We start from the raw sequence: 27,894 nt of genomic DNA on the forward strand, positions 1-27,894 counted from the left end.
TTTTTTAAAGATTCATTTATTTATTATGTATACAGTATTCTCAGTATTCTATCTGCATGTATGCCCGCAGGCCAGAAGAGGGCACCAGATCTCATTACAGAGGTTGTGAGCCACTATGTGTTTGCTGGGAATTGAACTCAGGACCTTTGGAAGAGCAGGCAGTGCTCTTAACCACTGAGCCATCTCTCCAGCCCATTTATAAGAGTTTTGAGGATCAAACTCAGGTCACCAAATCTGTGCAGCCATGTCACTGATCCATAGTTTTAGGTTTTTTTTAAAGATTTATTTATTATATATACAACATTCTGCCTCCATGTATGCCCACACGCCAGAGGAAGGTGCCAGATCTCATTATAGATGGTTGTGAGCCACCATGTGGTTGCTGGGAATTGAACTCAGGACCTTTGAAGAGCAGCCAGTGCTCTTAACCTCTGAGCCATCTCTCCAGCCCTAGTTTTAGTCCCCCCCACCCCAAGATTTCTTTTGCTTTTCCTTTCTTTCTTTCTTTCTTTCTTTTCTTTTTCTTTTCTTTTTTTTTTTTTTTTTGGTTTTTCAAGACAAGATTTATCTATGGCTTTGGAGCCTATCCTGGAACTAGCTCTTGTAGACCAGGTTGGCCTCGAACTCACAGAGATCCACCTGCCTCTGCCTCCCAAGTGCTGGGATTAAAGGCATGTGCCATCACCACTGACTTCCATTTTTTCTTTTTTCTGTATAAATATAGACGTCTGCATGTATGTCTGATGTACTCTGAACATACAGTGTCTGAGGAGGCCAGAAGAGGGAATTGCATCCCTAGGAACTAAAGTTTTATTTTGTTTTTGTTTTATTTTGTTTTCTGTTGGTTTGTTTGGTTTTATTTTTGTTTTTTGTTTTTTTTGGGGGGGGGTTGTTTTTGTTTTGTTTTTTTTCGAGAAAGGGTTTCTCTGTGGCTTTGGAGCCTTATTTTTGTTTTTTTGAGACAGAGTTTCACTGTAGCTTTGGAGCCTGTCCTGGAACTCGGTGTAGACCAGGCTGGCCTTGAACTCACAGAGGTCTGAGTGCTGGGATTAAAGTGTGTGCCACCACCGCCCGTTTAACCTTAGTTTTTGGTGTGTGTAGGGGGGAGAGAGTCCTGTAGTCCGGGCTAGCCTCAAACTTGCTATTGTAGCCAAGTAGCTCTTGCTTTCCTAAGTAAGATGTGTAACCTAGAACGTGCTGCTGTCCTCCTGTCTTGACTGGCTGAAGACTGGGATTACAGGCACAGGCCACCAAACCTGGATCCATTTATTTGTTTGATTATTTATTTGACAGTGCTAGGGATCAAACCCAGTTACAGTCTCTTCAGCTGTCTCCATTGTGCTGGTATGAGGTTGCACCAAGGTTAAGTGGAACAAGTGGTTCCCTTGAGGCTCTCCCAGCCTAATCCCATAGGCTCTAGAGGGCAGCTCAAGTCAAAATGGCCAGGAAAAGGCCCATGACTCACAGCCAGTCAGGGCAGAACCATCCTGGAATTTCCCTGACCTTAGGGGCTCTTAGGGCTGGAATCCCTACAAGTTAAGCATATCGGACATACAGTGACTCTTTAAATTTACAGACTTACCGGCAAGATAACATATAGAAAGTTTTGATTTTTCTGTGAAAATTGTCAATAGGCTTTCCAGATTATGGAAATAAAGAAGACTGGAGGTGGGGGGAGGTACTGCACCAAGGCATGAAATCCCTTCCCAGGCCCTGTCTCTAAACTCCCCACACTGCCTTCCTAAACGTTGGCTGCCAGCCCCACCATCTCCCTGGGGCTTGAGGGAATACTCAGCTGCTCCCATCCTGGTCTCTGTGTCTAATCAGGAAGGACAGGAAACAAGATTCTTTTCTAGTCTTTGGTGGGTGGGAATGCTGGGAGAGCTAGGGGCCTGGAGAACATTTCTGCAGCTGCTGGGAACAGGAAGCCAAGGGATCTTGTGTGTCCCTGATTTTCCTGTGACCCACGAAATCTTGTGTGTCCCTGGTTTTCCTGGGACCCACAAAATCTTATGTGTCCCTAATTTTCCTGGGACCCACTTCTCGCCAGTGCAGTCTCTGAGTTCCCTACTTAACCTTGGCTGTCCTGGAACTTGCTGTGTAGACTAGGCTGGCCTCAAACTCACAAATATCCTCTGCCAGGCAGGCGGATCTCTGTGAGTTCGAGACCAGCCTGGTCGACAAGAGCTAGTTCCAGGACAGGCTCCAAAGCCACAGAGAAAGCCTGTCTCGAAAAAAAAAAAAATATCCTCTGCCTCAGGCTCCAGAATGCTGGGATTAAAGGCATATGCTACCACATCTGGTTCTCTGGGCTCTAAATTAAAAAAAAAAAAATTATTTCATGTGTATGAGTGTTTTGCCTGCACGTGTGTGTGTGTGTGTGTGTGTGTGTGTGTGTGTGTGTTATATACCATTGGCATGCAGTGCCTTGGGAAACCAGAAGGTGTGCTAGATGTCTCCTGAAACTGGACTTAAATGGGGTTGTGAGCCACCAATGCTAGATTTCAGCCTGGGTCCTTTGTAAGGGCAAGAACATCTCTCCAGTCCCTCTGGACTCCATTTTGACTTTTATTACTTACATGTTTTCTCATTTATTTATTTGTTTGTTTATTTGTTTTTTCAAGACAGGGTTTCTCTGTAGCTTTGGATCCAATCTTGAACTCATAGAGCTCTGCCTGTCTCTGCCTCCCGAGCACTGGAATTAAAGTCTTGGGCCACCATCAACCAGCCTACCTACACTTTTTTCTTTTGTTTTTTTTTTTCATCTTTTTTCTTTAAAGATTTATTTTATTTATTATGTATACTTCTGCAGACCAGAAGAGGGCACCAGATCTCATTATAGATGGTTGTGAGCCGCCGTGTGGTTTCTGGGAATCGAACTCATAACCTCTGGAAGAACAGCCAATGCTCTTAACCTCTGAGCCATCTCTCCAGCCCTCCCCTTTTTTTTCTATCTACATTTCTATCCTTTCACGAGAGAAATTCAGAATGAAGATGACTTTGTTTTCAGACAGTGTAAGACCCAGCTGACTATTTTTCCCAATCTCTTATCCATAAGTTTCAGCAAAGTCTAGGTTGTCTGGTTGAGGCCAGTTTGAGCAGTCACCTCTGACCCCTTTGTGTCCCTTTGGCCTGGACACGTCCTGCTACTGCTGAACCCCTTCTGGGAATTCATCAGGCCAGCAGGGAATTCAGTGTTGACTCAAAGCCTGAGTTGCTGTGACCTCTCCTCCAGATGGACTCATCCACCTCCTGCTTTCCTGGGGGTGTGTTTCCCTATCCAGGCACGGAAATGCAAACTTCTTAGCTCCAGGGCTGTGACTTTCACTTCTCTGCCTTTGGCCTTCTTGCTTGACTGATAAAGGAGCAGATGTTTAGTAAAGGACTTTTTGGTTCATTTGTCTGTTATAGTTCCTTTGACTCTCTCTTTCTCTCTCTTGATAGAATTTTTTTTTTTTTTTTTTTTGGTTTTTCGAGACAGGGTTTCTCTGTGGCTTTGGAGCCTGTCCTGGAACTAGCTCTGTAGACCAGGCTGGTTCTTGATAGAATTTTATGTAATGCACTTTCCTTTTGAAATTTTGTTATTTTTAAAATTTTGTCTTCTTATATTTTTATGTGTATGGGTGTATTATATTTTTATATGCATGTCTGTCTGCATATATGTCTGAGCACCTCTAGCCTTCCTGATGTCCAGGGAGTCCAGAAGAGGGCATTGGATCCTCTGGAACTGGAGTTACAGATGGTTGTTAACTGCCATGTGAGTGTTGGGAATTAAACCGAGATTCTCTGGAAGAGCAACCAGTGTTCCTATCTGCTGAGCCAAATCTCTCCAGCCCCAGACCTGAACTTTCTGTGTATGAGTTGATGACCTTGAGCTTCAGATCCTTCTGCCTCCCCTAAATGCTAAGATTACAGATAAAGGCCCCCACAGCTTGTATTCAGCGTTGGAGATTAAACCCGGGCCTCAGTGCCTGCCAGGCAAGCACCCTACCTGAATCACAGCCTGTTCCTCTCTGCCTGCCTCAGATAAGGTTTCACTGTGTGGCCCTGACTAGCCTGGACCTTGCTCTATAAAACAGTGAGATAGTCCTCAAACTCTTCACAGTCCTGCTTCTGCCTCTCTAGTGCTGGGATTATAGGCCCAAACCACTGTTCTAAAGTCAAATTATAGGTATTGATAGCTTTAAGTCAAGTCATAGCTCAGCAAAGAATAGGGCTAGGGTTTAAATGTATTCTGTGGGTATATATAAGTCACAGAGCAGCCAGGCAGTGGTGGCACATGCCTTTAATATTAGTACTTGGAAGGCAGAGGTTAGGCGGAGGTAGGTGAATTTGTGGCCAACCTGGTCTACAAGAGTTAGTTCCAGGACAGGCTCCAAAAAGGTATAGAGAAACCTTGTCTCGAAAAACCAAAAAATAAAAAATAAAAACGTCAGTTAGGCAGTGGTAGCTGGTACAAGCCTTTCGTTCTAGCACGCAGGAGGCAGAGGCAGGCAGATCTCTGTGAGTTCAAGGCTAGCCTGGTCTACAGAGAGAGTTCCAGGACAGGCAGGGCTACTTAGAGAAACCCTGTCTCAAAAAACTGTAAAATAGGGGGCTGGAGAGATGGCTCAGTAGTTAAGAGCATTGTCTGTTCTTCCAAAGGTCCTGAGTTCAATTCCCGGCAACCACATGGTGGCTCACAACCATCTGTAATGGGGTCTGGTGCCCTCTTCCGGCCTGCAGACATGCACACAGACAGAATATTGTATACATAATAAATAAATAAATATTAAAAAAACAAACTGTAAAATAAAAAAAGAAAAGAAGACTGTAGCCAGGCATGGTGGTCTAGGTCTGCAATCTTGATTCTTGGGAGCTCACACAGAAAGAGTATTTGAAACCAGCCTGGTCTAGTGAGCTCCAGGTTAGTCAGGGCAACATAGTGACAATCTGTCTAAAAATAAATAATCAGGCTGGAGAGATGGCTCAGCTTACTGTACTTGAATAGGACCTGATTTCACTTCCCAGCACCCATGTTGGGCAACCCACAGGCAATTCTAGGGAAATCCAATGCACGGGCCAGACACATACACATACATACAGTTAAAAATAATAAAGTTAAGTCAAAAACAAACAAAAAGAGAACACCTAAGTGACAGACCCAGCTCTAGGCACTAGAGATTCACAGGGTTAGACAGGAAGTAAACAAACTGGCCTCTTCGGTCTGTTTTAGAAACAACCCTTAAATCACAGAGCAACACAGCGTGATAAGTAGGGGTCTGGAGGTCCCGGAGTCGGGGGATGGGCCAAACACAGAGTCAAGGAATGAGCTGAGGGCGAGGTAGGTCAAGTGACAAAAGAATGCTGTGGGCAGAAGGGTTGGCATGTGGAAAGCTTGAGGGAAGCTGGCAGAAGCTTGGCACGTTTGCAGGAACCTAAGGAGGTCCCTTGTGACTGGGGTGTTTGGGGGTACACTGGCTGGGGTGGAATGCAAAGGAAAGGGAGGCTGGGAGGTAGGGCTAGGTATTGAGAGACGCGCACAGAGAGATAGAGAAGGTACAGGGGTGGGGGTGTCAAGGGAATGTGGAGAGGACAGAACCAGGCAAGCAGGCCCGAGGAAGGGGAGTGTCTTGTGAGCTGGAGGTCAGGGAGAACACAGAGCAGAGAGGCTCACAGGCAGATCTGAGTTTGGAAGATCACTCTATTACTGCCTTGGGGCTGGATTAGCAGGGTTCAGAAAGCTGACACCAAAGCAGCCTCTCCTTTCTGGGGGGCCCACTGTTCTACTGAACTCATCAGAAGGAAGGCCAGGCCACAAGAAGACAAGAGGGATGTGCAGGGGAGGGTTGGCACCTCACTCGCACGCTGATAAGAGACAGGTGACCTTGGCCCCTGTGGAGACTGGGAGCAGCGCAGCTGTTGCTCCTGGCAAGGGTGCAGGCATCCCACAGCTGTGGCAGCTCCTGGATGCCAGGGTCACCAGGGTTTGGGGCCAAGGACATCTGAAAGGAGGGGCTGTTGGTGGGCAAGCAGAGACATCAAGGCATGGGAGAGGAAATCTTTGCAGGTCAGCTGGGGGCAATGTCCCACTAGGATCCAACTGTCCAGGAACAGCTGCACAGAAGCGGGAGGGGGGGACTGACTGGGCAGTAGCAGGTGATGAAGTCCTCTCTCTGCAGAGTGTGGGAAAGAACTGGTGGTGGGCAGGAGAGGATGGGGGGCGGGGAGAAGGGGGCAGGAGGACCTGAGGAGACCTTGGAGAAAAATATATCAAAGGTCCTGTGTCTTGCTTGAGGGACATGCTCATAACTGAAGGAAAGGCAGAAGCAGGAAAATTCCTAAAAATACCAGGCCACCCTGGTCTACATGATGACTTCCAGGACAGACAGGCCTATAGTGGAGATCCTGTCTCACTGTATGATAGCAAGCACAAAAAAGAAAAAGGAGGAGGAAGAGGAGAAAAGGCCTGAAAGTAAAACTCATTTGCACACACAGACACACACACACAGAGAAAGTAGAAGCAGGGGCACTTCTTGGGAGGTAGGGGATCAATGGGAGGGTGACAAGAGAGAGAGTAATTCCGGATCTCAAAATACATTAAGTACATGAATGAAAATGGCATAATAAACCCCATTATTATGTATAATTAATATATGGTAATACAAAACTTAAAGAAGAAAAGAAAGGGGGAAAAGAGGCTGCAGGAGTCCTTATTCAAATGCAGCTAGAATTCCTCAGGGGAGGAAAAGCTGGGCCAGGAGCAGGGACCTAGGTGGAGAACCAGGTAATCTTTCTTTCATTCCCAGGACTTTCCCAAAGACCAGACTTCTAGGAGGCACCGCCTTCCCAGAAACCCTTCCAGAGCACCCCCCCAAGTCTCCTCCCAGCACCCCCAATCCCCCCCTTGTTTATTCACTACTATATGACAGTACCTTCTCCTCAAAAGGGAAGCAAACAGAGACGTGGGGATTCCTAAGAGCCCTCGTGAAGCTCTGGTCCATCAGGTTGATGGGCAGAAAAAGGGGTTTGTTTACCCAGGGTTGCCATTTCTGTCTATGCTCACTTAGCTTTTAGTAGGCCTCAGGTTCCCTGAGATTTCACTTCCTGTGAACATATGGTCTTCACTGGAAGTGAGTCTTGTCCCAATGGCTGTAGGTGTGGCAAGATGGCCAGTGAATTCCCCTGTAATGCTAGGGTCTCAGTGCTTCACCTGGAATCAGCTACCAAGTGGTCCAGAGGTCAGCTGAGGCCAGCCTTTCTCTCTGAGATCCTCCCAACTGAGAGGTACAGCTATTGAGTTCTGGTACTGTGGTCCAGAATATTCCTTTGGGAGCAGACTTTTCTCTGTTGTCCCACATCTTCATCTTTGTACCAGCTGCCACAAACCCTCAAATGCCTGCGGCACGGAGATGACGAAACAATTCTTTTCACCTTTTCCGGAAAACCCCTTCATCTACCATGAATGGGTCTTTGTATGGCCCTGCAGAGCTGGCAACACTTCTATAGAGAGATGCCACCATGAGTGTTGTAGGCCCTGTTCCCCAGGCCTCGTCTCCCACAATCCAGAGTCCTGGTTTCAAGTGGGGTCTCTCTCTCTCTCGCTCTCTTTCTTACTATAACGGCCTCTTTGGGACCCAGCCCTTCTCTCTGAATCTTCCTCCTCCCTGGGGTCCCTCGGCCTGGCCAGACCAGTGACTCTAGCTAATAGATGTAACACCTTCCCTGGGAATCTCGTTTATTCACAGGGAAACTCGCCAGGACTTTGGTCCAGTTTGGGTAGTGATAGTAGCAGCTGACCCTTGAGGCTACCAGCCTTAAGTCAGCAGGGAGTTGGCAGAAGGGGGATGAGCTGGGAAAGCTGGCTGAGGTTTCCTGCCTCTTGGGTGACCCTACACTCATCCTGAGGCTCTCCTCCATGTCTGTTTGTCCACAGTCCTGAGGTCATTGGGTGAAGAATATCCTGGAGTTCAACTTAGAGCAACAACCCCCACTACTCCTCATTCTTTTCCTGACTCCTGAGTTCGAAAGGATCCAGCCGGGCAGGGTCTCCCCTGAAGCCCTTGTTTGTACATACCAGGAGTTGCCCAAGCCCGAGGAGCCCTTCCTCCCCCCTCAGCTTTCCTCCTCCAGGGAGCAGACACTCCACATTCCATCGGAGGTAGAGTGTGCCTTTTCCTCTCTAAATGCCTGTTCTGACTTGATTTCCAAGATGCCTGATGCCCCACCCCCACATGACCCCCTTTTTTTGCCCCCACCTAGCCTGCTGTCCTTCCTCAACCCTCCTGTGTTTTCTCACCTGTCTTTTCTCCACCTAGCAAGAGGAGGAGGGCTGCGGCTGCGGGGCTGGCTGGGGCCCAGCTGCTGCCCCCTGATCTCACTACATTCCTTTCAGGAAGCCTGAAGGCACCTTTTCCTCCTTAGCGCCCCTGGCTCTGGGATCCTTCTATCCAGTCGGCAAAGCTCAGTGGGTGAAAGGGCACCCCAGAGTCTGCTTTCCCATCAGTTGTTCCTGCTCCATTTTTCACCTTGCTTTCACTGCTCGGGTCTGAGTGACTTCTTATTTATTTATTTACTTATCTATTTATTTATTTACTTATTTAGTGTGTGCGTGTTTGTAGACCAGAGACAAAGGGACAACTTTCTAGAACTGATTCTGCCTTCTGCTTTCTGCCACGTGTCCCTAGGACTAAAGTCAGGTTGTCTGGTTTGGGAGCAAGTGCCCTTACCTGCCCAGCTATCTTTCTGGCCCAAATTCGAATTAGTAATCCCCAAGGGACCTTAGACCTGCCTGTGGCTGTGGTCATTCCCTGAGTTTGTTCCACTCCTCCACTAGAAAATTTCAGGATGTTCTCTTTCACCTTCTGCAGGCTCTGCCTTTCAACAGACACCTTGCCTTCCCAACTCCAGACAAAACTGCAGGCAGCTAAAGACTGCTGAGGAAGGGAAAGAAATAGTTGTTCCCAGGGATGAGCCTTATAGCTGGTTATTCAATATCAAGTGGTCAGTTCTGAAATTATATACATATGAGCAATGCTAAACAAACAGCAATAATAACAATTAAAGAAAAAAGAGGCCAGGAATTGGAGAGAGCTGGGAGGAAGCATGGAAGTAAAAGGATGAAATTATGTAATTTTATTTTGATTTTAAAAAATAAACAAGTTCAATGGTGGTGGCAAACTCCAACTCCTTTATTCCCAGCACTCAGGAGGCAGAGGCAGGCAGATCTCTGAGTTTGAGGCCAACCTGGTCTACAGAGTGAGTTCCAGGACAGACACGGCTACACAGAGAAACTCTGTCTCAAAAACAAAGAAACAAACAAAAACAAAACAAAACAAAACACCAAAAACAGAAAACAAAACAAAACGAAAAGAAAAAAGAAAGGCATGAATTAATGTTTCACCGTGGTCCTGGCCCAGGCCCTTGACTCATTCACATTCATGGCCTCTGCTGTTTTCAGTGATCAGATAGCATCACAGGCCTCACATGCAGTCACTTGATGAGGTGGCCAAAAGGCTCAGGGCAAGTGACTTACACAATGTGTCTGTCCTTCCATGGAAGACTCACAACGAGCTAAAATCCATCCACCCCTCCTACAACCATACTGGAGACATTCATTTGTTCTGTGGTTTTCACTCTTTTTTCTTCCCTTTTCTTTTATTTCAACAGTATCTGGTATAACCCAAGCTGGCCTCAAGTGTGATATGTAGTTTGAGGATGCTGGTCTTGAACTCATGATCCTCCTGCCTTCACCTCTCACGTGCCAGTACTGGGATTATATCTGGCTTTTTTTCCTCTCCATTTTTCCCAAGGTAGAATATCATTATGCAGCACTAATGTGAAATTTACTATGCAGCCCAAGCTAGTCTCAAATTCCATGCCCTCCCCCTTGTGCAGATGGAATCTGGCTTCAATCTCACAGCCCTTCTGCCACTCAGCTCTCTTGTCTCTTTGTCATCTCAGAAAAGCTGAGGTGACCTAGTGGTGGTGGCACATGCCTTTGAGCCAGCACTTGGAGGCAGAGGCTGGTGGATCTCTGTGAGTTTGAAGCCAGCCTGCTCTATGGAGTGAGTTTCAGGATAACCAAGGCTACACAGAGAAACCCTGTTTCCCTGTCTGGGGATAGGGGTGGTGAGGTGGGAAGCTGAAGGGATGGGGATGGAAAGATGGCTCAGTGGTTAAACTGTGAAGCTGCTCTTGCAGCAGTGCAAGTTCAGTTCCTGACACCCACATCTGGCAGAACTCCAGCTCGAGAGGGGACCCTGGCACCTGACACCCACATCTGGCAGAAGTCCAGCTCTAAAGGGGACCTGGGGCACCTGCACTCAGGTGTGCATATGCCTCCCATAATTAGAAAAACAGGGGTTGGAGAGATGATCTGTGGTTAGGGGCCCTGCTACTTTTCCAGAGGACCTGGATTGGACTGCCAGCAACCAAATGGTGTCTCACAACTGTCTGTAACTTCATCTCCAGGAGATCCAACATGCTCTTCTGGCTTCTTCAGGAACCAGGCATGCGTTTAGTGCACAGACATACATGTAGGCAAACACACACAAATTTAAAAGAGATAACAAAACAAGAAGAGTGATTAGAAAAGACGCCTGGCAACATTATCCATGCCTGGTGTTACCACTGTGTTCGTGTGCATGCGCATGTACTCATGTTCACATAAACCTCTGCTTCTATCACAACACACAGATAAATGGAGACACACAGAGAGCTGAAGGGAGCCATGTATGGTAACGTGTGGCTATAGTCCCAAGAGAGCTCAGGGATTCTAGCTCAGGCAGGGCAGCAGAGAGAGACTCTATATGGGGAGTCAGGTGGGGATGGGCAGGCAGGGACAATCACCACAAAAACAGATGTCTGAAGGAGTCCTTCTCATTCGACTCATAAATGCTGCAGATTCCCCAGACTGGAGAAGTGAGATGGCCGGAAGCCCTCCCTGTCCCTGTCAGCACACAGCCTACAGCAAAGGCTGTCTTTTACTTGAGACCCACATTTTTTCAGTGTTCCAAAGGTGTAGACCAGCCAGAAGAGTACATGTGCACAGCTCTTCTCTGGTTCTGGTATTCCCAGAGTGGGACTCAGGTTAATGAAAGAAACAGGCCTAGGTCTCAGGCCAGCTCTAAGAGGAAGAGGAGGAGAATTTCTGCCTAAATTTAGGAGCATCTGGGTGAATCTAGTCTTTTTGGCTAAGTCTAGACCTAATCTGGTGTTTAGTCTAATGCTCAAGGCTACAGGTCCAGTATTTTGACCTTGAGGGAACTGCCTTATCCTTTGGCCAGCAGAGAGGAGGACGTACTGAAGGAGGGTCCTTGGACACTGTGTTCACTGAGAGAATAATAACTTTTATTCCTTCAATCCGTATTTATTCTTGCTGTGTGTTCCTGCCCTATAAGAACTTGATGCTTCTAGGGAGGCCAGCTATGGCTGCAATGGCTCAGCTGATTGATAAGTTTGTGCCACTCATGTGGTTGGAGCTGGAGAGATGGTTCAGTGGTTAAGAGCATCATTGGCTGCTCTTCCAGAGGACCCAAGTTTGATTCCCCAGGCCCACACAGGTGATTAACAATCACCTGTAACTCCAGTTGCCTTGGTGCACATGCTCATATGGTATACAAACATACATGCAGGCAAAATGCCATACATATAAGTAAAAGTAAATAAATCTAGTCAGGTAGTGGTGGTGCATGCCTTTAATCCCAGCACTTAGGAGGCAGAGGCAGGCAGATCTCTTTGAGTTCCAGGACAGCCAGGGTTGTTACAAAAAAAGACAAAACAAACAAACAAACAAACAAAAACATCAAGAAAAAACACATCTAAAAAAAAAAGAAATAGAAAAGGTAGGTAGTCCTGGGTGGTGACTCGTTCCTCTAATCTCAGCACTGAGTAGGTTGAGAGGCATGAGAACTTTTCTTTTCTTTCTTTTTTTTTTTTTTTTTTTAGTTTTTCGAGACAGGGTTTCTCTGTAGCTTTGGAGCCTCTCCTGGCACTAGCTCTTGTAGACCATGCTGGCCTCGAACTCACAGAGATCTGCCTGCCTCTGCCTCCCGAGCTCTGGGATTAAAGCCGTGTGCCACCACTGCCCGGTGCATGAGAACTTTTTTTTTTTCTGAATTTCTATGAGAACTTTTTTAAGACAGTTTGAGCTACACATGAGTTTCAGGGTAGCCTGGGCTATAGAGTCTCAAAAAAAAAAAAAAAAGAAAAGAAAAGGAAAGAAAGAAAAGAGAAGAAAAGAAAGGGACCAGTGGAAATGCAGTGTCTTAGAAGAGAAGAAAGAATGGGTTGCTGGGCAGTCTGGGCAGGGGGGAGGGGGACACAACTCTAAAACTCGTCGGCTGGCAGTTGCTCTTGGATAAACTTATCAGCCCTTACGTTTTGCCAGAGCTGCAGGACAATTTGCCTTCTGTTAAGTCTAAACTAAAAGGACCCTTCCCTTGCTTTGACTTGGCTGGACGGCTTTGCCAGCCCACTGTCCCAGGCACGCTTGCAGGCTTGGCATCTGAGTCACTACTCTTCCCTTGGTCAGTCCTGGACTCTGGACTGAAGGAAGAATCAGCCACAGGAGCTGGTCTTTCGTAAGATGAGTCTGAGGACAGACATTGGCACTTGGTGCCTCAGGAACGTGCCAGAATAAAACGCCTTGGAATCCTAAAATCAGAGGAATGAGCATTTGTTCCATGGAGGTGTTTACTGGATTTGGTCTAGCTAGAACGGTCTTAGCTTTAATAAATCATGTCAGTCCCAAGCAAACATGGGACATTTGATTTGCACAGGCCTAACACAGGGCTTAGAGCTTGGGCTGACTGCCAACCAGGAGGTAAGGCAGGCAGCACCAACTCAGTTTCCTCCTTCCAAACAGAAGTTGAGCTTTTGCTCTTTTTGAATTTGTTTGTTTAGACAGAGTTTCATACAACCCAGGCTCCCCTCAAACTTGCTATGTAGCCAATGTTGAATTAAAAATATAATTTGTTTATTTGTATTTTATGCACATTGGTGTTTTGTCTGCACGTATGTCTGTGTGAGGGTGTTGGAACCCCTGGAATAGGAGTTCCAGACAGTTGTGAGCTGCCACATGGGACTTCTGGAAGAGCAGCCAGTGCTCTAAACTGCTGAGCCATCTCATGTTAGATTTTTAACTTCTGATCTTCCTGCCTTTATTTTATTTTAATATTGAGACAGACGCTTGCTAGTTATACCTCAAAATTGAACCCCTACTATATACAGCTGTATAGCTATTAAATGATAGTTGGTGCCATGAATTGTGAAAGTCTCACATTTCAGTGGAAGAAACAAATCTTACACAACTGCCTTCCCTTTCCTGGGTACTCTTGGGAGGAAGGAATAGTGAGCTAAGGGTTTAGGGGTGCTGATGGCAGACTACCAGTGTGAAGAGCCTCTATCTCAGTCTTTCCGACTGGCTAGGAGCAGCCACGTAACCGGTTTGGGACGGCCCTCCCTAGTGGAGTTCCATCGTGCAGAACTGGTGCAGTTCCTCAGTGGGAGAAACACTTTAACTATCAGAGCTGAGGGAAGTAACTAGGACTTAACTTTCTAGCCCATCCCACATCGAGGACCAGGAAAAGAACTGTTCATCTTTATCTTCACTTTAGTGTGAGCTCTAGTGATGGCCGGAAAGGCCCAAAGGGTAGTGTTACCTCCAGCCAGAACAGGCTTCCTGTTTTCTGGGTCCTAAGCAAACATGACATTTTTGAAGAAAACTCAACTTCAAACAAAAATGAAGAAAGACAGCAAAGGTGTATAAGGCTGCTCTGGGCCGAGGGGAAACATAGGTGGGATGTGCCAAGCCTAAAAGATGGGCAGAGGGAATGGGAAATATCAGGACCATTGTGGGGCCCTAGCATTCCAACTGAGTTCCAAATTTCAGGAGGTAGGGAATGGAAAGATGTGTTTGTGAGGACTGTAGTCAAACACTGATCTTGTTTCTAAGACTAGGAAGGAACTTACCCCTAGACACTTTCTAGTCAGGGAGAGCACATCCCTTGACCATAGCGCTAGGTTTGCTTGGGCATGGAACACTGTGATCCGTGCAAAAGCAATGCAAAAAAAAAGAAGGGGAACTACTTGGAATCCACGTATTTTCAGTAAGGTTGGAAGAGTTCCTTCAGCTTCTTTGCAAACAGCAGTACCCCAGAGGTGTCCTTGAGGCTATATACTCTGCCTTTTTAAAATTATATCTTATTTATTTTGAGTCTGAGTTTCTCTGCATAGTCCTGGCTGTCCTGGAACTCACTCTGTAGACCAGGTTGGCCTCAAACTCAGAGATCTGCCTGCCTCTGCCTCATGAGTGCTGGGATTAAAGGCGTGCGCCACCATCACCTGGCTTTTTATATCTTATTTATTTATTTACTGTGTGTGCATTTATGTGCTTGGAGTCAGAGGACAAGTTGCATGTGGGTCCTAGGGCTCAAACTTAGATCACCAGGCTTTGTGAAAAATGACGCTACTGCCTAAGTCACCTCTCAGCCCCCTGATTAGTTTTAGAGACAAGGTAGCCCAAGCTGGCCTGGAAACTCTTTAGGTAGCCCGGAATGACTTTAAATTTGCAGCAACCCTCACGCCTCAGCTTTCGGTGTGCTGAGATTACAGATGTGCCCCCACATTAGCCTTTTTAAAATAGTATAATCTTAGAGTCGGAATTTGAGAAGCCATTAACTCTTCAGTTTAACATCTAAGGGAAGACTTGAGGTTGCTCTCCTGGATTTTAGTTCCTTTTTCTGTTCTAGCCTCTATGAGCTAGTCACTTAAGTATTGAGAATTACAAACAGGTATTTAAGGTAGCACATTCCTTCCTGGTTTTTCTGAAAATTGTTTCTCCTAGGCACTTCTGAAGAGGAGACCTGCCTGGCATTTAGGCAGGAACCCCAGGCAAAGTAGCCGCCAGGTCTGTATTCAGAGTGTGCTTGCTGATAAGAGAGTGTGTCTGGAACTCCAGCCTGGCCATAGGCCAGGGATGAATGGATTCATTCTAGCAGTATGGGGTAGGATGGGAGCAGAGCCCACCACACTTTCCATTTCCACAGCCGTCGTCCACTGTCGGGCTCTGGAGTTTGGGCCCTCTGGGAAGTCCCGGGAGTTAAGTTACTTTAGGACCCTCCATAAAGGGAGGCCAGATTCTAGCAGTAACCACCCATCTAAAGAATGTGGGCCACCGGGGGTGAGTGACCTGTGCTAGCGGGTCAGAGCTATTTTGAGCGCCAGAGGAGGCATTGCATTTTAGCTTTCCAAGGAGGGGGAGGGGAGGCCTGTTGTATGCCAAGCACTAAAAAATGGGTTACCTTCCTGCCCACCCACCCGGATCTGGCCCTAGCATCTCCATTCATGTTAAGAGTAGGGTAACAAGGCCTCTTCCTTTGCAATTCGGAGGGCACTTCCTGAGTGTTTGAATGGCTTAGATACCTCTCGATTTTTGTTCGAAGAAAATTAGGGGCAGCTGACTGGTGGCCTGCTGTGGCCGGACCGGTTCGCCGGCCTGTCCAGACCTCGTTTATTCTTTAGAAGTTGGGAAGGGTGCCCCTCCCCCAACCCCAGCTACCAAGGGCTTCCAGCTACCCGGACTGGCTAAGGCGTGTCCCGGGACCCACTCGCGACTTCGGGGGCGGGGCCTCTCCATTGGGGCGTGGCTTTTGGGGCGGGGGCGTAACAGGCCAATGGGCAGAGAGGTGCGGGACGGGGCGGGGCCTGTACGCGGGTGCGGCGCGCTGCGGGGCGAGCGACGCAGGCAGAAGCGGGCCGCGCGCTGAAGGCCAGTCGGCGCCGCTGCGAGCCGGCCGCGGGATTGGCTGCGGCACTCGCGTGTCAGGCGGTTGCTAGGCTCCGGCCGCGCGCCCCGCCCTCGCGCTCGGCGCCCTCTCACCGCTCGGTACGTGATCGCGCGGAGGCTGCGGCGCGGCGCTCGCGCTCCTGGGGCTCGGGGGCGGCAGCGGCGGCAGCTTTGCGCGGAGTCCCCGGGGAGTGGCGGTGGTGTCCCTGGGCCCGGAGGAGCGAACACCTGCCGCGGCCCGCCCGTGGCGCCGGGTGAGTGCGCCGCCCGTCCCCGCCACCGTGTGCCTGCCTGCTGGGGCCGTGATCACCGCTGCCGCCAGCCGAGCCTTCCGCGGAACACCTGCTGCTGCTCCCTTTCGGCCCGGGGCGGGGACACGGCCACGGACGTCCTTGCGGGTGAGGAGGCGGCGCCGCCGCCCGGGCGGAGCCGCCCCTCTGCTCCCTGTTCGGTGGATGAAGGCTCGGAGCGTTGGGCGAGGAGGCCGGAGCTGTGCGCCGCGGCGACGGGCCAGGCCTCAGACCCGGCCCGCGCTCCCGGGAACGCGGGGCCTGCTCATCGGCCGCGGGTGTGTGCGGCCTGCGGGCTGCCTCCGGGTTTCCAGGGGGGGTCGCGGCCCAGTTAGGCGGCATCTCTGCTGTGGGGCTCCTGCCAGAGGCTGGGAAGGGCGCCGCCCCCGCCTCTTGCTTTGAGCTGCTCGGTGTCTTGGGGTTCTTTCCTCCCCCTCAGTTGCGCTTCTTTGGAAGCCTCTTTTACTACCTTTGCAGTGGGTATTTGGAAGACCAGGTTCATTTGCGAGCATACTTCGAAAATGTTCCCAGAGGAAACACCGGGTCGCCTCAGAGTCCTTTTGCTATGAGTCCAAGTTCATTTATTGACAAACTCAACGGGCAATTAAAAATGCATCTTTTAATCTCGGCAATTTGAGAAGCTTTTGTTAAGTTGAATGACATCAGGATTAGTTTTCATGGTGATGACGAAGTTTTTGACTGGTCTGCCTAGTCTGGGGCAGTACCTTTATAGCCTAGAGGACTAACTTAAGAGTCCAGCCTGCTGTTTCCCTAAATAAGCAAGTAGAAGTAGTTCCTGGCGTGGAAGCCAGACTCGTGAAGTGAGGGTGGTGTTTATAGGACATAACTCCAGATAGAGTTGGGTGTGCTTCCAGATGTTCTGCAGAGTGATGGAGATGGGGCGTTGCATTTATATCAGCTTATATCATGCTTAATGGTCAGAAACATACTTTTAGAATGTTCCAGTTCTGAAAAAGAATTGAAGCAGTAACGGATTGTGGAGGCGTACAAATCGATGGTTTGAATATGAAGAATTGGAGTTCTTTCTGCCTTGAAGTCAAGGACATGGCCTGCATGCGTAAAGGACATAGGGGCTGTTGGAGAAATCAGATTTCCCCAGGGAGTTAGTAGCAAGGCCTGTGGGATCCTGTGTAAAGGTAGGCGTGAGTAGCACTATGCAGGCAGGCACCGGGTGCGAACAGGAATTGTGCCTCTGTTGACAACCTCAGTGGACAAGTCCTCACTGTTCTTAAAAACAAAACAAAAACTGATTGGGCAAAATGCATTCATTTAGCAATTGTGTGGCTTTACTACCTGCCAACTTCTGGGTACGCCTTGGGGACCCGTGTATGTAATGCATCTTGTTTTGTCCTTAAGGACGTATTTTGGGATTCAATGAGTGGGAATTGTAACCCATGATTAGTAGCTGCTGCCTATAGAATGTGCTTCCATGATAACCTGAAGAGAGAATTCCTGAACCATTACATTCAGGGCCAGCACTGAATTAGCTGGGGGACATAAAGGTTTGTTCACCCGGAGCTACATGTACTTGAGTGTCTAAAATAGTACCTGGGAGTCTTCCAGCTAGACAGGTGGGAGCTCAAGGCCTTCTCTGCGCATAGGAGCTCCAACTTTATAGGGTACAGGAGCCTGGTAATACTTTTTATCGTTTGAGTGGCACAGTCTAGGCCTGTGTTTAGAAAGATATGTTGGTGTCACTTAGGGAGTGGCAGAGAGAGATGTCAGGACCTCTGGTAGTGAAGTCAGCCAGCATAGAGGAGGAAGGAAGAGCCATTTGAGAGGGAATGGCTAGCCTAATGGGAGAGACAGCCTGGGTTCAGGAATGTGCAGGCCAGAAGTCTAAGTCTGACCAAGGATCTAAAACTGCCTCTGGGGGGTAGGCTCAGTTGTAGACCTCCAAACCTTTTGCTGTTGAGACAGGGTCTTCTGAAGCCCATGCTGGTGTAAACCTATTATGTAGTGAGGCTAGCATTGAACTGCTGAGCTTTCTGCCTCTACCCCGGAAGTTCAGGGAGAAGGCCTGAGCCACCAACCTCACCTTTCAAACTCCTGACTCCTGAATGGGTGACTGACAGATTTGCTGGTCTGTTAGGTATTAAGAATGGTGGGTTTGAAGGAATTAGAGGGGGTTGACTTTGACTGGAAAGGAGAGATCTAGCATTTGATTGTTAAAAAACTTGTAGCTTGGTGGAGTGTGTAACTGTAAATCCTAGGATTCGAGGAGTCTGAGATAAGAGAAGACCCTAGGATTGGGAGTTCCAGGGCAGCCTGGACTGTGTTGTGAGACCCTGTCTCACATACCTGCCCTCTCTCCTACTTGAACATGGAACATTGTATTTTCTTTTTAACCCCTGAGACAGGGTGTCACTGTGTTAGCCCTGGCTGTCCTGGAACTCTGTTCTGTAGACTAGGCTGATCTTGAACTCAGATCTTTCCCTCTGTTTCCTTAGTGTTGGAGTTAAAGGCTCAGCCATCATGCCTAGCACATTCAGTCTTTTACCTTACAGATGGAGGTAGTTTTTCCCACATCCTGGGTCAGTGATGAGATATGCATTTCTGGTTTGTGTGCATTATTCTGATACTTAGGAGAAGAATTTCAAAAACTTCTGTGTGTCTCGAAAAACAAAAAAAAAAAAACAAAAAAAAACAACAAAAAAAAACTTCTGTGTGTGGCTTAGCACACATTTATGTGAGTGCACTTAAACATATGGAGACCAGAGGAGATTCTCTCTGTTATTACTCTCCACTTTATTTTTTGAGACAGGGTCTCTCACTAAATTTGAGGCTTTTATTTCTCCTAAATTAGCACTCGCTGGCTGGCTAGCTCTGCCTGTTGTTTCTGGAGTTCTTGCTTGTCACAACATTCTAATCCACAGAACCACAGTCTAGCTCCCTGAAATTCTTATACTAGTTGAGGAAATTGAGTCACTGAAGAAAGAACAGGTCACACTCCACATCTTATTGTGTACTTAGTTGGGAATTTTTGTTTTTCTTTCGCTATTTATTTACTTATTTTTAAAATTCTGTGTGTGCATGTGTCTGTGAGTGTATGACTTGAGTGTATGGGTGCCTGAAGACGTGTTGATCCTCCTCAGCTGGAGTTACAGACAGTTCATAGCCTCCATATTAGTGCTGGGATCTGAACTCAGGTCCTTTGGAAGAGCAGCAAGTGCTCTTAACTGTTAAGATCTTATACTTTTAAGAGAAAGTTTCAGGTAGTTCAGGCTGGCCTCAGACTGTGTAGCTGATTCTCAGCTAGAACTTCTGATTCTCTTGCTTTCACCTCCTGAATGCTAGTACCACAGATGTATACCACCATGTCCAGATGATCTTTCTTTGGGGTTTTTGTGACAGGGTTTTTCTGTGTTAATAGTCCTGGCTGTCCTGGAACTCTATGTAGACCAAGCTGGCTTCAAACTCACAGAGATCCTCTTCCCAGTGCAAAGTGTGTGTGCCACCATGCCTGGCTCATTGCATAATTTTTTAATTTCAAGAACATCTGAATCTGGACTCATGCCATCAATCCCAGAACTCTGGAAGTTCAGGCGATATGATCAGATGCTCAGGACCACCCTCTGGTATACAGCCAATATGAGGACACCTGTAGTTTTTTCTAGTTCTGGATTATTATAATCAAAGATTTGCATACAGAGTTTTTTTTGATTTTTTTTTTTTTTAATTTATTTTTCGAGACAGGGTTTCTCCGTATTTTTTTTTTTTGGTTCCTGTCCTGGAACTAGCTCTTGTAGACCAGGCTGGCCTCGAACTCACAGAGATCCGCATGCTTCTGCCTCCCGAGTGCTGGGATTAAAGGCGTGCGCCACCACTGCCAGGCCACATATAGAGATTTTTGTAAGAAAATAGATGTTTATTTTTTCTGAGCTAAATGTCCAGAATACAATTACTGGGTTGTAGAGTATTGACTGAGTTTCTGCCCAATCTTGTTCTGCCCTGTTCCCGCAGTCGTTTAAGTCCCAAAGAAATCATGCAGAGGTCTACATTAATCATAAACTGGTTGGCCCATTAGCTCAGGCTTCTTATTAACTCTTATAACTTACATTAGCCCATTATTTTTATCTGTGTTAGCCACATGGCTCAGTACCTTTTTCAGTGGCGTAGTCACATCTTGCTTCTTCTCTGGACAGGACTGCAGAGGGAGCTTCCCTCTTCCCAGAATTCTCCTGTTCTCACTGACCCGTCTCTACTTCCTGTCTGGTTTTCCCACCTATACCTCCTGCCTGGCTACTGGCCAATCAGCGTTTATTTAAAACATAATTGACAGAATGTAGACAAATTGTCCATTAAATACTCAGTTGTTTTTGCTTTTCATTGTGGTTATTGGTGCTTTGATATCCCTATGTGGCCCAAGGTGGTCCAGAACTCTTTGTGTAGCTCAGGATAGCTTGAACTTGTGACATGTGGCATACTTCATGGTTATGAGTGCTGGGATTAAAAACATGCCCAGCATGAAAAATTTTTTTTAAATAATGTTTTTATTTTTTCTTTAAAGGTTCTTTTTTTAATTATTTATTTTTATTTTATGTACATTGGTATTTTGCCTGCATGTATATCTGTGATGGTGTCAGATCTTGGAGTTACAGACAGTTGTTAGCTGCCATGTGGGTGCTAGGAATTGAACCTGGGTCCTCTGTAAGAGCAGTCATTACTCTTAACCACTGAGCCATCTCTCCAGCCCCTGAAAAATTTTTTTTTTTTTTTTTTTTTTTTTTGGTTTTTCGAGACAGGGTTTCTCTGTGGTTTTGGAGCCTGTCCTGGAACTAGCTCTGTAGACCAGGCTGGTCTCGAACTCACAGAGATCCGCCTGCCTCTGCCTCCCGAGTGCTGGGATTAAAGGCGTGCGCCACCACCGCCCGGCTCCCTGAAAAATTTTTAATTGTATTTATTTTGTGTGTTCAAGTACATAGTTCGTGCATGTATGTTTGTTCCTTCGAGTGCCATGGTGCGTTTGTGGAGGTTAAAAGAAATCTTGTGGGAGTTTTTCTTTCCATCATGTGGTCCTGGTCAGACTCGGAGGCAAACATTTTCACCTGTGAGACTGTCTTGCTGGCCCTGTGTATCATCTTTCTCTCTGAGAGTCTTACTATCTAACTTAGGCTTCCCTCAAATCTCTGATCCTCCTGCCTCAGCTTCTCAGATGCTGGTGTTAACAGGTATGTACTGCCATACTTGGCTAGAATCAGTATTTAAACCCAGGCTGAATGTTTGACTGACTATCCATCTGCATTTGTTTTATATTATACTAGTAAGGGGGGCTCCGTTGAGTCTTCTCTGGTGTATAGCAAGCCTGGGTTCTAGTGGTGGATGTAAGAGGTAATACTGGAGAGGTGATGGGGCCTCACGTTGAACTTGAGGAGCACGTGAGCAGCCATCTCAGAGTCCAGGTCTTTGTTGAGATAAGGTCTCACTGTAGCCCAGGTTAACCTTGAACTTGCTGTATAGTTCAAGACTTTGAGTTTTTGTTCTTCCAGTCTCCATCTCTCAGATGCTGAGATTATAGGCATATATAGTAGAAATAAACTTTTTTTTTTGGAGGGTGGTTGAGACAGCATCTTACTATGTATCTTTTGTTGGCCTGGAGCTTATATGCTGGTCTCCAACTCAGAGATGAGCTCATCTCTGTCCCCATCCCCCTTGCTGGAATTAAAGATGTTTGCCACCGGATTCAGCCTTCGGAAATAAAATCTTGTTGGAGGAAGCTGGAAAGATAGCTTAGTGGTTAAGGGCACCTATTATTCTTTGGAGGACCGTGATTCCATTTCCAGCACCCATGTGGTGGTTAACAATCCTGAAACTGGAGTTACGGACAGGATCCAACACCCTTTTCTGGCCTTTCTGGACACTAGGCATACACATGGTATATTCAGACAAAATTCCCATACACATAAAATAAAAATAATTTGAAAGCGCCATTCTTGGACCTAAGTTCAGTTCCCAGCACCCGTGTGTAGCAGCTCCTGTCTGTAACTTCAGTTCTAGGTAGTTACAGTTTATTTTATTTATTTATTTATTTTTTTGGTTTTTCGAGACAGGGTTTCTCTGTGGCTTTGGAGCCTGTCCTGGAACTAGCTCTGTAGACCAGGCTGGTCTCGAGAGATCCGCCTGCCTCTGCCTCCCGAGTGCTGGGATTAAAGGCGTGCGCCACCATCGCCCGGCTTTTATTATTTTTATTTATTTATTTTTTTGGTTGAGTTACAGTTTACTATCTTCTGTAGGTACTTATCTGCATTTGTAGACACAGATACGTAATTAAAAAAAAAAATCTTGGCTGGGTGTGGTGTTGCATACCTTTAATCTCAGAGCCTGGTCTACATAGAGAGTTCCAGGCTACACCATGAGACCCCGTCTTTAAACACAACCTTACTGCTTTTCAAGTTCTATGCTAGTTGTTCTGGCACCATATTGAAGAAAGCCAAGGGCTTAGGCCCTAGGACCTGGTTGGGGAACAAACTTCAGCTGGACCTTCAAGAAGTCTTAGTTTGGCAAAAGCAGTAGCAGGAAGGTCAGTGTCTGTGGTAGAAGATATAAGTAGAGACAAAAGACTTGACAGTCATTGGGGGGTTCTGGAAGGTTGGGTTGGATCCAGAATGCTTGCATAGAGGAACTTAGTGGAATTGGGAGCCCTGAATGTCTTGGCGTATAGCTGTGATGGGGTCAATTTCTGCTTTTTTTTTTTTTTTTTTTTTTTTTTTTTGAGACAAGGTTCTCTGTGTTGCTCTGGCTGTAGGCCAGACTGGCCTTGAACTCCAATCCCGGTTAGAGAGATGACTCAGCAGTTAAGAGCATTGGCTGGTTTTCTAGAGGTTCAGAGTTCAATTCCCAGCACCCATATGGGCCGTCACAACTGTCTATAACTGTAGTCCTATGGGATCTGATGCCTTCTTCTGGTATGCAGATGTACATGCAGACAAAACATCCATATGTGTAAGTAAATCTTTATAAAAAAAGCCATTGCTTTGGTTCTATGGGGAGAGAGTGGACATGAACCAAGTCAGCAGTGAGGAGTGAGGTGGAGAGAAACAGGGTTTAAGACAGAACTCTTGTGAATGTATGGGACCTGTTGAGTGGAAAGGTCAGGAAGTGACTGACTAAGCAGAGACTTGGAATACAAAAATGATCACTTTGGCCACGAAGAACACTTGTGTTTTGGTAACGGGAAGGCCGAAGCTAACTAACTAATTGGGCATACTAGGCAAGGACTTAAGGACTTTACCACTGAACTGCATCTCCAAACATGTAACGGCCACTCATCCCTCAGTTTTTGTTTTTGTTTTTTTTTTTTTTTTGAGACAAATTTTTTTTTTTCTTTTTTCCCCAAGACAAGGTTTCTCTGTGTAGCTCTGGTTGTCCTGGAATTAGCTCTTTATAAAGAGCAGACTGACTTCAAACTCAGAGCTCTGCCTACTTCTGCCTTCCAAGTACTGGGATTAAAGGTGTGCATTACCACCACTGCCCTGTGAGACAAAATTTTGTTAGTTCAAGCTGACTTTAAATTTGTAACTCCTACGTCAGCTTCCAGAGCACTGGAATTATGGGTATGTATCATCATGACTGATTTCCATAACTTTTTTCTCTCCCTCTGGATAGGTCTCTCTGTATAGCTCAGGTTAGCCTGGTACTCACTCTGTAGGCATGCCCGGACTCTTGATCCTCTTTCCTTTACCCGCTCAGTTCTATAATATGTAGTTCTATAGCCTCCTTTACACACACGGCTTTTTGAGACAGAGTTTCCCTGGAACTCACTCTACAGACAGGCTGGCCTTGAACTGCCTCTGCCTCCTGAGTACTGGGATCAGTGGTCTACTACTAACCAGCTTCTACAGCTGTCTTGATGAAGGGTACAGTTAACATAGTGGAATGGCAAGTAGCAACAGGCCCATTTTATGGAAGGTTAAAAAAAAGCCTGAGGACTTAGCTGGGCATAATGGTGCATGCCTGTAATCTTAGCACTTTCTGTACTGGGAGACTGGGAAATTCCAGGCCAGTTTGGGTTACATATATGATGAGTGAGACTGCTTTACAGGAGATACAAAGGGGAGAAGTATTGAAAATAAGAGCAAGGCCTAGCCTAGATAGGATGTCAGTTATGAGAACTAGACTTAAGTAGTTGCAGATTGTGATTGCACAGGTTATAAACCTCCAGAGTGTCAGAGAAAATAAGAGACTTTGTATGAGCATCAAAGAGCAAGAGAACTTGAGAGTATTGAACCTCAGAGGACCTTGAAGTGGGAATTAATGCAGGTAGGGTGTGGTTGAAAGTGTGCTCTGTGTTGGTCCACGTTTTCCCCGCCTTTTCACCTCTTTCCACTTAAGAATATTTCTGTATTTTTTTAAATTTATTATGCATACAATATTTTGTCTGTGTGTATGCCTGCAGGCCAGAAGAGGGCACCAGACCCCATTACAGATGGTTGTGAGCCACCATGTGGTTGCTGGGAATTGAACTCAGGACCTTTGGAAGAACAGGCAATGCTCTTAACCTCTGAGCCATCTCTCCAGCCCCCATTTCTGTATCTTTGCAACCATTTTTGAGCCTTTTTTTGAGACAGTTTTTCTATGTAGGCCTTGCTGTCCTGCAGCTTTCTACGCAGATCAGGCTGTCCTCCATCTCCATGTGGTACCACACCCACCTCTAAGCCATTTCTTTTTGTTGTTGTTGTTTGGTTTTTTTGAAACAGGGTTTCACTTTGTAGCCCTGGCTGTCCTGGAACTCATTCATTCTGTAGACTGGCCTGGCCTTGAACTCTTGAGATCTGCTTGCTTCTTGTCTCCCAAGTGTGGGATCAAAGGTGTGCGCCCACCAGTATGCCCAGCTCTTATTAGATCCTTTCACTCCTCCTGTTACATTGTCAACACTACAGGCTGGAAGTAAGGAGATGGTCCTACTAGTTAACGTGGTCATTTCATACTGGGTCCCCCTCAGCCCATACTTTAGGGTATTCAGTCTTCCTAGGTTGGGTGTGATGGAACTGTAATTCCTGCTCTCGGACTGATACTGCAGCTAGAGGTAGCCTGTGCTCCCTAGTGAGGCACTGTCTCGAAATGTAGACAGCCTTCCATGGAAATGAAAGCCAACCAGTAAAGATCCCCAAGCAGCCAATGGAACAAAGCAAGCAGTACTCCTCAGGGTCACAGACTTGCTCTGCCTCTTGACCATCCATCTCTCTTTACTCTGATCACTACTGATACTGCTCAAATAGCAGTTTCTATAAATAGAGATTTAGAGTAGTTTACAAAATTGAGCTAGCTAGAGGGCCTAATTTAGCTTTAATGAATAGTGTTTCCTATTTTTCTAGTGCTTGGGTTTGATAACTAAGCAATTTTTTTTTTGATTTGGGCCTTGGGTAGAGAGATGGATAGGCTGCAGTGGCACAAGCTTATGAACTATAGAGAGCAAAGATGGCAAATTTATTCTGTGAAGTAAATTTCTACAAAACTTGGGCAATCTAGTGACTTCATTTGGCTCATATTTTCTTTTATTGTTTTTTTGTTTGAGACAGTGTCTCATTCTAGCTCTGGCTGATCTGGATCTCACTATGAAGGCCTGACTTCCCTGCCTTTGCTTTTCCAGTGCTGGGATGATAGGCATGTGCTAATATGCCTGGTATTTTGACTTAAATTTTTATGCATATGTATGCATATGTGTGTGTGTTTTTTTTAAATGATTTATTTATTTTTATGTGCTTTGGTGTTTTGCCTACGTGTGTGTGTGTGTGAGGGAGGTCTCCTGGAACTGAAGTTCCAGACGGTTGTGAGCTGCTGTGTGGATGCTGGAAATTGAACCAGGGTCCTCTGGAAGAGTAATCAGCCAGTGCTCCTTTTTTTTTTTTTAATACCTTATAAACTTTATTTAAAATTACACCAGGGCTGGAGAGATGGCTCAGTGGTTAAGAGCATTGCCTGCTCTTCCAAAGGTCCTGAGTTCAGTTCATAGCAACCACATGGTGGCTCACAACCATCCGTAATGGGGTCTGGTGCCCTCTTCTGGCCTGCAGGCATACACACAGACAGAACACTGTATACATAATAAATAAATAAAATATTTTTTTAAAAAAATAAATAAAATTACACCAAAGGGACAAAGCAATACAAATTTTTTTTTTATTTTTACTTAAAAATTTCCACCTCCTTCCGTTTCCCTCCCCCTTCCCCCATCCTCAGCCAGTGCTCTTAACCCGAGGCATCACTCCAGCCCCTGTGTGTGTATATTTTTTAAAATGTGTATGTGGATGATGTGTGTTTGTGGGGGCATGCATGCATGTGTCATGACACATGTGTAGGCCAGAGGATAACTTTGTGGAGTTAATTTCCGTTAATTTCCTCTTCTGCAGATACCCTATCACGGATTTATATTTTTACCAGATACATATACACATAAATATATATGTATGCCCGCTTGCCTGCCCGCCCACCTGCCTGCCTGCCTGCCTGCCTGCCAGGGTCTTATAGCCCAGGCTGGCCTCAAACTCACTGTTGGGGGTGGCTGGGAAGAGACAGAAATCTTTAATAAATAAATAAATTAAAAAAAAAAAAGAAAAATTAAAGAGCTAAAAAGCACGTCCTTGCTAGGACAGTAAAGACAAAAAAAAAAAAACTCACTGTTGGGAATCAAACTTGCTAAAATAACAGGTGACCTTCAACTTCTGATCCTCTTGCTTGTACCTCCCGTGTGCTAAGATCACTGGTGTGCACCACCACCTCAGGCCATAAATGCTGGGGATCAAATCCTGGGGCTCATACATATTCAGTAAGCACTCAGCAAACAGCTATATTTCCAACCTGGACAGAATTAATACTTCAAGAAACAATAGACTAAGAAGGTACAACTGAAAAAAGTATGAAATGGCTCAGCAGTTAGACACTTGCCATCAAACTGGATATCCTGAGTATATCCACGTGGTGGAAGGAACAAACTGACTCCCACAAATTGTCCTCTGACTTCCACATACACTGTGGTATCCCCTTCCCAAGTAAATATAAACTCCCTGCCTTTTCTTTTTTCTTTTTTTTTTTTGAGGCAGGGTTTCTCGGTGTAGCCCTGGTTGTCCTGGAACTCACTCTGTAGATGAGGCTGGACTTGAACTCAGAAATCCACCTGCCTCTACCTCCCAACTGCTGGGATTAAAAGCAAGTGCCACCACTGGCAAAAAACAAAAGCAAACAAACAAAAAACAACTTTTTTTTTTTTTTTTAAAAAGAAATAGCTCAATTGGAGTCAGGAGTTAGAGCATGCTTTTAATCCTGAGAAGCCTGCTTTACATAGCAAGTTTCAGGGCAGTAAGGACTATGTAGTAAGACCCTATCCAAACAAAACAAAACAGCCACAACAAAAAACCCAAATTCAACTGAAGAGACTGGAGAGATGGCTCAGTTGTTAAGAGCTTTGAGGAACCCAGACCCACATGGCTCCAGTTCCATAGGATTCATTGCCTTTTTCTAGTCTTCACGGGCACTACACACTTGTGAACAGACATGTATGGTTTTTTTTTTTTTTTTGTTTTGTTTTGTTTTTCGAGACAGGGTTTCTCTGTGGCTTTGGAGCCTGTCCTGGTACTAGCTCTGTAGACCAGGCTGGTCTCGAACTCACAGAGATCCGCCTGTCTCTGCCTCCCGAGTGCTGGGATTAAAGGCGTGCGCCACCATCGCCCAGCTGTGAACAGACATGTATTTACAGACAGGTAAAATACCCATACACATATAAATAAAAATAAATAAATCTTCAGAAACAGTCAAGTCAGGTGTAGTTGTTCAAGCCTAAAATCTCAGTACTGGGAAGGCTAAAGTAAGAGAATTAAC

At 46.2% G+C, this 27,894-nt stretch overlaps 1 protein-coding gene across 7 annotated transcripts in view; it reads left to right on the forward strand.

Moving 5' to 3' along the window:
* Positions 1 to 15,738: 15,738 nt before the first annotated feature.
* The window catches only part of Dag1 (dystroglycan 1), a 73,118-nt gene continuing 60,962 nt past the window's right edge, over positions 15,739 to 27,894 (forward strand). For 2 of the 7 annotated variants that reach the window (XM_041676846.1, XM_041676843.1), the window contains exon 1: positions 15,739 to 15,868. The gene's annotated coding sequence lies outside the window, so the exon portion shown is untranslated. The other 5 variants (XM_041676842.1, XM_041676839.1, XM_041676840.1 and 2 more) reach the window with 4 other exon arrangements.

Source organism: Microtus oregoni, unplaced genomic scaffold, assembly GCF_018167655.1.
Source record: "Microtus oregoni isolate MIOR12 unplaced genomic scaffold, Mior012 000028F_ref0000031, whole genome shotgun sequence".
In the NCBI taxonomy this organism is placed as follows: domain Eukaryota; kingdom Metazoa; phylum Chordata; class Mammalia; order Rodentia; family Cricetidae; genus Microtus; species Microtus oregoni.